Source organism: Leguminivora glycinivorella, chromosome Z, assembly GCF_023078275.1.
Source record: "Leguminivora glycinivorella isolate SPB_JAAS2020 chromosome Z, LegGlyc_1.1, whole genome shotgun sequence".
In the NCBI taxonomy this organism is placed as follows: Eukaryota; Metazoa; Arthropoda; class Insecta; order Lepidoptera; family Tortricidae; genus Leguminivora; species Leguminivora glycinivorella.
In genome coordinates, this window is record NC_062998.1 from 30,911,367 (window position 1) to 30,920,390 (window position 9,024).

At 40.3% G+C, this 9,024-nt stretch overlaps 1 long non-coding RNA gene across 1 annotated transcript; it reads left to right on the forward strand.

Annotated features, from left to right (window-relative positions):
* The first annotated feature begins 2,961 nt into the window (after nt 1-2,961).
* On the forward strand, nt 2,962-4,755 carry LOC125240421. Its single transcript, XR_007178630.1, has 2 exons — nt 2,962-3,190; nt 4,538-4,755. It is a non-coding gene; the product is annotated as an uncharacterized LOC125240421 (long non-coding RNA).
* Nucleotides 4,756-9,024: the final 4,269 nt, after the last annotated feature.

The following is a 9,024-nucleotide window of genomic DNA, read 5'->3' on the forward strand; positions in this document are numbered from 1 at the left end:
TCATGAAACGAAGCGCTCGTAGCTATCTATCTCTATCGCTCTTGCGTATTGGCGCGACAGAGCCAGACTACCTTTAGCGGCGTTTCTATATAATCTAATAATCTTATAGTTCTTCTAATAATCTTATAGATATCTACGAGCGTTTCGTTTCGTGAGCGTTTTGTGCATTTGACGACCGGTCTGGCTCAGTCGGTAGTGACCCTGCCTGCTGAGCCGCAGTCCTGGGTTCGAATCCCGGTAAGGGCATTTATTTGTGTGATGAGCACAGATATTTGTTCCTGAGTCATGGATGTTTTCTATGTATTATAAGTATGTATTTATCTATTTAAGTATGTATTATCGTCGCTTAGCACCCATAGTACAAGCTTTGCTTAGTTTGGGGCTAAGTTGATCTGTGTAAGGTGTCCCCAATATTTATTTATTATTATATTTATTTATTTATTCGGCTACGCACGCTGATAGAGTCTTCAGCTGTGGTCTTCAGCAACAAGTAGGTATAGGCTAGTTTCCTACTATTCAAATCATCTTCTTTTTAAGAACTGTCAAAACGATTTGCTAATATGCAATACTGAGGAGTGACGTCGAGGTCAATTCATTTACTTTATATATTTCTCTTTGACTTATTAAATAGAAATTATGATTAAACATAACGACTGTCCATATTTTTCTTCTAATTATGTGGTACTTTATTTCGTGCACTGCATACAATATTTTATTTTAAGTATAGGAAACTAGCCTATTGTAATGTCCCGTTGTATCTAGTAACCAAAGGCAATAAAAATTTTAAAAACCAATGACGTGTGATTGTAATTTAAACAAACACTTCCACTATAATGAGCACTTGGGTACCTAAGGACTACACATTAGGTGCAAGTATTATTACTTCCACAATATTAAAAATGAGGACTGCAACTACTACTATCACAGAATGCTCACAAATGTAAGTCAACAAGTTTTTGGCCATAGCACCACTCTGATGCATATAAAAAGTGGAAACATGGCTTGGTCTGCGTGGCACGTAGTCTCTAGTTGAAAAAGGTTCATTCCTGTTATCTTTATTATGCTTCATTCGGCCTCTATAACTATGTATTCATTTTGATACCAGATAAATTAGGTACACCGTGTTCCTCTGTTGAAAGAACATATTTTATTTTGTAAAATTTATGAATTGACACCTAATTGCGATTGACTGATTTTATCAGCGTATTTCATCAGTAGTCTGTCACTCTGTCAGTAGAAAATCATAACTGAGTATACTGAGTATAAAAGCGCGAATGATCGTTTTATTTTAATCTAGTATTGTATACTGTTATAAACAACTAGTTACCTAATTTGTGATCAATTTCGAAGTCAATAGCTGTATTTCAAAATTAATTTATTCATGTTGTTTTATTTCATATTTTAATTTAAACATTAATTTATTGCATGTGTCGATATAATAAGTCTTTAGACGTAGAAAACGCATTGTATAGATGTTATTGTACTTGGAAATGAATAAAAGAATTAAAATACCACTTTTTATTTTTTGTTCTCAATAGGTACCTATTTTGACTACTTCATATTTTAATTTAAATATTAATTTATTGCATGTGTCGATATAATAAGTCTTTAGACGTAGAAAACGCATTGTATAGATGTTATTTATTGGAAATGAATAAAAGAATTAAAATACCACTTTTTATTTTTTGTTCTCAATAGGTACCTATTTTGACTATTCCGCATATGTATAGGTAAGTACAATGATATATTATTATGGGTATAATTTATCAAAATTACAGAAATAGTACATACAAGTGCAAAAAAAAAATGAAGTTTGAAACGAGTGGCGTTAAATTAAAATAAGACCGAAGGGAGTGTTTTAAATCGACACGAGTTACGATCTTCCTTTTCGCACATGTATCGTACGACGTTTTTCAGTACAGATGGCCCTCCGACGTTTCAGTGCGTAAAAAAGCACCATCTGGGGGGCGATTTTTGAATCTCACATACGGGATTGCCCGTGTGGTGACGGGATAAGAATTTCACCACCCCCTTTCTTCCCGTGGGTGTCGTAGAAGGCAACTGTGGGATATGGGTTAAATTGTGGCCTAGGCGAGAGGCGACAAACTGTCACTGCAATGTCACAGTTTCTTTTTCTGTCAACCCCTTATTTGCCAAGAGTGGCACTGAAACTTGAGTAGTTTCATGTGCTTTGCCTACCCCTTCATGGGATACAGGCGTGATTGTATGTATGTTGTATGTATGTACATACGGGATTTTGTCACTAAAATACCGGTAGAAAACTGTGTCACTGAAAATAATAGGCAATTCACCATTTTCAACCGGTATTTTAGTGAAAGTGAGATTCAAATATTTGCCAGTTGCTTTTCGGTGAGGAAAACATCGGGAGGAAACCGGACTAATCCCAATAAGGCCTAGTTACCCTTCGGGTTGAAAGGTCAGATGGCAGTCGCTTTCGTAAAAACTAGTGCCTACGCCAAATCTTGGGATTAGTTGTCAAAAAGCAGACCCCAGCCTCCCATGAGCTGCGGCAAATGCCGGGATAACGCAAGGAGGTTGATGAGATCCTATTATAAAATTATAAAGTCAAATTAAAGCATTTTCTACACTCTATCACCCACGTTGCCAATAAGAATGTCGTTGCTTGCTGATCTTCAAATCCACTTCAGATCGGTGGTTTGGAACAACTAGCGCCCTCTCTTGAGTAGGTGAGTGAAATAATAGCTGGCTTTCCCGACGGTATTCTATTACCAACCTTACTATGTGGCTATGAGTATGTAACGCCATCTAACGGTTGTTTGTATCTTAAGTTCATTAAAAAGTAAAATTGTTTGCAGGGGGATATTGATGTAGGCCAAATGTAGGCTTAACAATTTTTATAATGCTGGCAATCTACAATTGTACTGACAAAAAAAACGCAATTTATAAAACTGACAATTGCCTATTCAACAACTAGACTTTGCTTGTCAGATTTGGATTCTGCCTACTCCTACGTCTGAAAAAATATCAGTAAAATAATACTTAGTGCACCGATGTTCTCACGTTTAGGTCTTCGATCCCTTATCGGAGGTGCGACATGCTGCAGGCGACTCGTGAAGATTACAAACGGGCCGCAAGTCATGGGCGTGCGACGACATAGCGAAGTTCCACCGCAACCTTTCGATAACATGCCCTTTACAATAAAGACTCGGTAATTTATACTAGCTGCACCTTTCCTCAGGACTCATCATTAGCATCACGTAGATTATCATAGACTGCCTCTAATATTTCATTCGACTCTTTCGGCGTCTATTTTCTCCGAGGTTTTGGCGGTCGTTCATGCACTGACCGAAGTTTGTTAAATGGGTTTCAGTTCCTTATGGCCGCTGTACACGGGGCCAACGGTTGGACCAACCCTTGGTGGAACCCCTTGGCCAAGCGTGTAGAGGGCTACTTGGCCGTATGTTGGCAGTTGGCGCTAGCGCTGGCCGGCCAACCGACTGGTGTCGGTTTTTTGTCCACACATCAAAGGATCTTGGCGCCAATAGCCAACTGCGTTCACACTTTGGCGCCTCATTCAGTTTGTCGTCAGCCGTCAGAGAGGACAGTAGTGAAAGATTTACGAAAATAATAAGATTATCTATACCAATAATAGTGTTGATTTTAGGAAATACAACTTAATTTTATCATGAGGTTATTATTTATTTATTAAATTTTGCTGACAACGTGAATGACCTAGAATTATCTAGCCTTTTCCATTCTACGTCCATCTTTTATGAAGGTGCAATGCCAAGTGATTGGTTCACCAATGTGTAAACAGCGACTCTTGTCTTGGCCAAGAGGGTGCTCCAAGGGTTGGCCCAACCGTAGGCCCCATGTGTACAGTACAGCGGCCATTATGTACAAATGTTCCACCTGACCGACATGACCAAAGACCCCCTTTTTGTATCTTTTTTTTTCAAATCAGGGTCATCAGAACTCTTGAGCACCGAGGAGGCTTACGACCATGACTATTCTTTGCAAATTAATTGTTAACCGACAATAACCGAACCTGAATTAGGTATAAACAATACAAGCCAATACAGGGCGTCTCAGGACTATGGGACATGAAGGGAAAGTACCTTAAATATGTAGATATTTTGCTGAAATAATAAGACTGTATTATTTTTGAAAGTGAATAATTCTGCATTCAAGGTTTTTCTATGAATAACTTGCTTCGTCTGGTAAGTGAATTGTGAATTTTGGGATGGCCTGTATACTTCATGATGATGAATTAGTAGATTTTTTATAATAATTAATAAAAGTTCAGTGTAACCGATTAGGTATATCGTCACTACTTTGAAAAAATCTCGTGTCTCACACTGCTCCTCAAAGTTAAAACGCAGTAAGTCTATATGCATTGCATACATACTTTTCATTGACAGAAGAAGATATAAGTTTTTTTCAAAGTAGTGACGATAAATTCTGTGGGGTATCAAACTACCAATATTAATAAGCGTGGAATGCATGTCATTTTATTTTGGGTACCTACTAACCTAATATCATTTTTAAATTTCAGATTTGCGGCAACAGTTTTTTTTGCTTTCTTCTTTGGAATTGGATTATGGGCGCCCCTGATTATTGTTTGGTATTCAATGGCCAAAAAGACTATGTAATAAATAAAAAACTAGGAAAATTCTTTTCCCCAACAACCGTACAGGTTTAGTAGATTGTGAAGTAGTTTATACGACTTTTCATTGTATTTTTATAATGAATTAAAAGGAATTGCGACTATAAGTGTTTTAATGTCTCTTATTTCGCTATAATAGTTATTTGTTATACAAGGGGGCAAAGTTGTATTTTAACGCCGAGTGTGGAATTGAAAAACGAGCAAGTGAAAGGAATCTATAGTTGAACCACGAGCGAAGCGAGTGGTTCGAGAATAGAATCCTGAACTTGCGACATTTGCACCCGAGTGTAACACAAAACTTTTCCCCTCAATATAGCGAGGAAACTACAACGCAAATAATGCGTTTATCACTGCTTCCAGTAGTTCCACAGGTGGTAAATCATCTTTATTACTAGATTCACCTACTTTTATCAATTTTAAAGCAGTTAATTTGACTTTATTCAAGGTCAAATTACTTTACTCACTAGTGGATAAAATGCGTTTTTACCCGCTGGTATTAAAGAACAAAACACGTGTTTCAGAGCTAGTGAGGGGAAAATTACATTTCTGATGTGATTCTGCCGGGAAGCATGACGTCCCTGAACACTAAATCCCTGATGTATGTACCTAACTATTAGGGGGCGCTGTTCTCTTTCGCCATATTATTATAATGAATGTAATTAAAACGTTCTTCACATTTACACCAATAGGCACTGGTCCCACCGCGAGCTAGTAAACTATGAGCTATCGGCTATAAAAACGAACAAAAGATAATCACGCCCGCGTAAATAAAAGAGACACGGCGATGTTTATAGTTACTCGCCCAGCGGTGAGCTATCAATATCGCAGTGTCTCTTTTATTTGCACGGGAGGGCTTATCTTTTGTTCGTTTTTATAGCCGATAGCTCATAGCTTACTAGCTCGCGGTGGGACCAGTGCCTTAAGGGCCAGTTGCATCAACCACATTTGACAGACATCATCGTCACTCAGCAGATGTCTATGGAAGTTCAAATGCAATGAAATTTAACGAACGCTTTAACGGTGGCAGACGGTTTGATGCAACCGGCCCTATTTAAATAACAATCTGGGCAACCGAGCTTCGCTCGGTTCTGTTTCGTATCCTTGACATGTGTCGCCATCTAGTTCAAAAATGAATAGTACCTACATCGAGCGAAAGAATTCTCAGCCTTAACAACACAACTACTCCACACGAGATGGCGCGCATTTCGCCACAAAAACTCAAATAGTGTATTTTTCTATACGTTTTAGCCTTGACCTGTGTCGCCATCTAGTGTTTGCAATAAATAGTACTTACATCGACCGAAAGAATTCTGTCTTAACAGTACAACTACTGCACACGAGATGGCGCGCGAAGAAAAACGCATGAAAACTCGAAAATTCGCGTTTTCCGGGACCTAAGGATAAGTTTAGCACACTCAATGAAGCCTATCTCGCGGGAAATAATTCGTGTATAGGCGAATTTTGGCATAGTTGTAGGGAATGGTGTTCTAATCCACATACTCAAAGTACTGATGGGTAGGGGAGGAGCTAACGGGTGGAGGGGGTGTAAAGGTCCCTTTTTTTAGTTTTTCGCGAATAACTCTTAAACTGTGGCACATAGCAAAAAATGTTCTGAAACACAAATCTTCATAAAATTCTCTACAAAAAAGTCTTATACACTTTTTATCTGGGACCAATCGTTCATGAGATATGGAAGGGAAAAGATGGACAATAAAGGAATAAACTCATTTGTTTATGAACAATACGTTTATTCTTATAGAGACGCGGTAGCGTGTCAAGCCAGGTTCAAGTAACAAAAGTAGCAAGCAGCACCGTGTGTAATATTACACGAACCGTTTGGAGCCACATTTGACCCCTTCTAACTCAAAAACTATTTCACATAAACGTGTTATAATGCAACGTAAAAAGAAACCAACGCGCGTAGTAAAAGTATGAGCTATAAGCGCTCCTCAATAAGCCCGGTACTAGCAGCCCGCCTTAGTGCGTTTTCACATTATCCGATCCGATATCGGATGTCGGAAGGATTTCAAAGGCAAAAATCCAAGACGGCGCCTTAAATGTACGGGATATCGGTCCTACTTCCGATATCGGATCGGATAATGTGAAAACGCACTTACCCGGCGCGCGCGCAGCCCTTTATAAGCCACCGCGCGGCCGGCGCTCGCTCATCCCAGTCGTCCTCAAAACGTCGACGTAAGACCGCCCCACAAGGATGGGGCGCGACCAGATACAGCCCTCACAGCGCCCAGCGCGGAAGGGGCTACTCACACCCCAGCAGGGGTGTTGAACGACATTACAGCAGCGCTCGCTCAGTTTGTCTCGCGCAGCGATCCGATCACATTGTAGCTGACTTGACGAGCAAAGCATCACGACCGCCCAGTATTGCTTTGATGGGATAAATTCATAAATAAAATTCCTAACTATCTTCCGTCTCTACTTCGATGGGAGCTCCGTTAGTGCATGCTCCCGAGCATACACCACAGACACTGGAGCAGGCAATTCCTGCTTTTCGGCAGCCGCATCGCACCCCACACCCAGTCTTGCATCGGCAAAATATAGTTTTGAGAATGGAGTCAGGTGCCACTGGGTCGTTGGTTGTCACTGGCTTTAATATGCCATCGCCTCTTCTAGTTCATCCCCATTCAGTAGGTGGTAAATAAATTGTACGTTAAATACAAAATATTTGTACGCCTGCTTGAATATTGAATGCACGTGCTAAACTTACCTCTATTTTAGGAAAATTTTACTTATTGAATCCGAAAAAAAAGGCGTACAAATATTTTTGTATTTAACGTACAATTTATTTACCACCTACTGAATGGGGATGAACTAGAAGAGGCGATGGCATATTAAAGCCAGTGACAACCAACGACCCAGTGGCACCTGACTCCATTCTCAAAACTATATTTTGCCGATGCAAGACTGGGTGTGGGGTGCGATGCGGCTGCCGAAAAGCAGGAATTGCCTGCTCCAGTGTCTGTGGTGTATGCTCGGGAGCATGCACTAACGGAGCTCCCATCGAAGTAGAGACGGAAGATAGTTAGGAATTTTATTTATGAATTTATCCCATCAAAGCAATACTGGGCGGTCGTGATGCTTTGCTCGTCAAGTCAGCTACAATGTGATCGGATCGCTGCGCGAGACAAACTGAGCGAGCGCTGCTGTAATGTCGTTCAACACCCCTGCTGGGGTGTGAGTAGCCCCTTCCGCGCTGGGCGCTGTGAGGGCTGTATCTGGTCGCGCCCCATCCTTGTGGGGCGGTCTTACGTCGACGTTTTGAGGACGACTGGGATGAGCGAGCGCCAGCCGCGCGGTGGCTTATAAAGAAGGGCTGCGCGCGCGCGGGGTAAGTGCGTTTTCACATTATCCGATCCGATATCGGAAGTAGGACCGATATCCCGTACATTTAAGGCGCCGTCTTGGATTTTTGCCTTTGAAATCCTTCCGACATCCGATATCGGATCGGATAATGTGAAAACGCACTAAGGCGGGCTGCTAGTACCGGGCTTATTGAGGAGCGCTTATAGCTCATACTTTTACTACGCGCGTTGGTTTCTTTTTACGTTGCATTATAACACGTTTATGTGAAATAGTTTTTGAGTTAGAAGGGGGTCAAATGTGGCTCCAAACGGTTCGTGTAATATTACACACGGTGCTGCTTGCTACTTTTGTTACTTGAACCTGGCTTGACACGCTACCGCGTCTCTATAAGAATAAACGTATTGTTCATAAACAAATGAGTTTATTCCTTTATTGTCCATCTTTTCCCTTCCATATCTCATGAACGATTGGTCCCAGATAAAAAGTGTATAAGACTTTTTTGTAGAGAATTTTATGAAGATTACTTGTGTTTCAGAACATTTTTTGCTATGTGCCACAGTTTAAGAGTTATTCGCGAAAAACTAAAAAAAGGGACCTTTACACCCCCTCCACCCGTTAGCTCCTCCCCTACCCATCAGTACTTTGAGTATGTGGATTAGAACACCATTCCCTACAACTATGCCAAAATTCGCCTATACACGAATTATTTCCGCCGACGGACAGTTAAATGTCTTCGTTAGGCGTGCTAGCCTTTTAATTCCACACCAAAAAAAAAAAAATGGTAACAATTATTAAAAATTTAAAAAAGAATATGTCTACAATTAGCTTATATATCTAATGGTTCTATATATATTTTAACTATTTTTACTAAAATTTAATATTTCGCTATTCTATGATTGGTGGACCTCTTTGCGAGTAAAGGCCTCCCCCAGCCTCCGCCATTCTGAGCGGTCCTACCCCAAGTATAGGGTTTGCAATACCCGCCGATTTTTCGGATCCGGATATTTCGGATCTTAAAATTTACCGGATCCGGATATTCGGATATTTAGGATAAA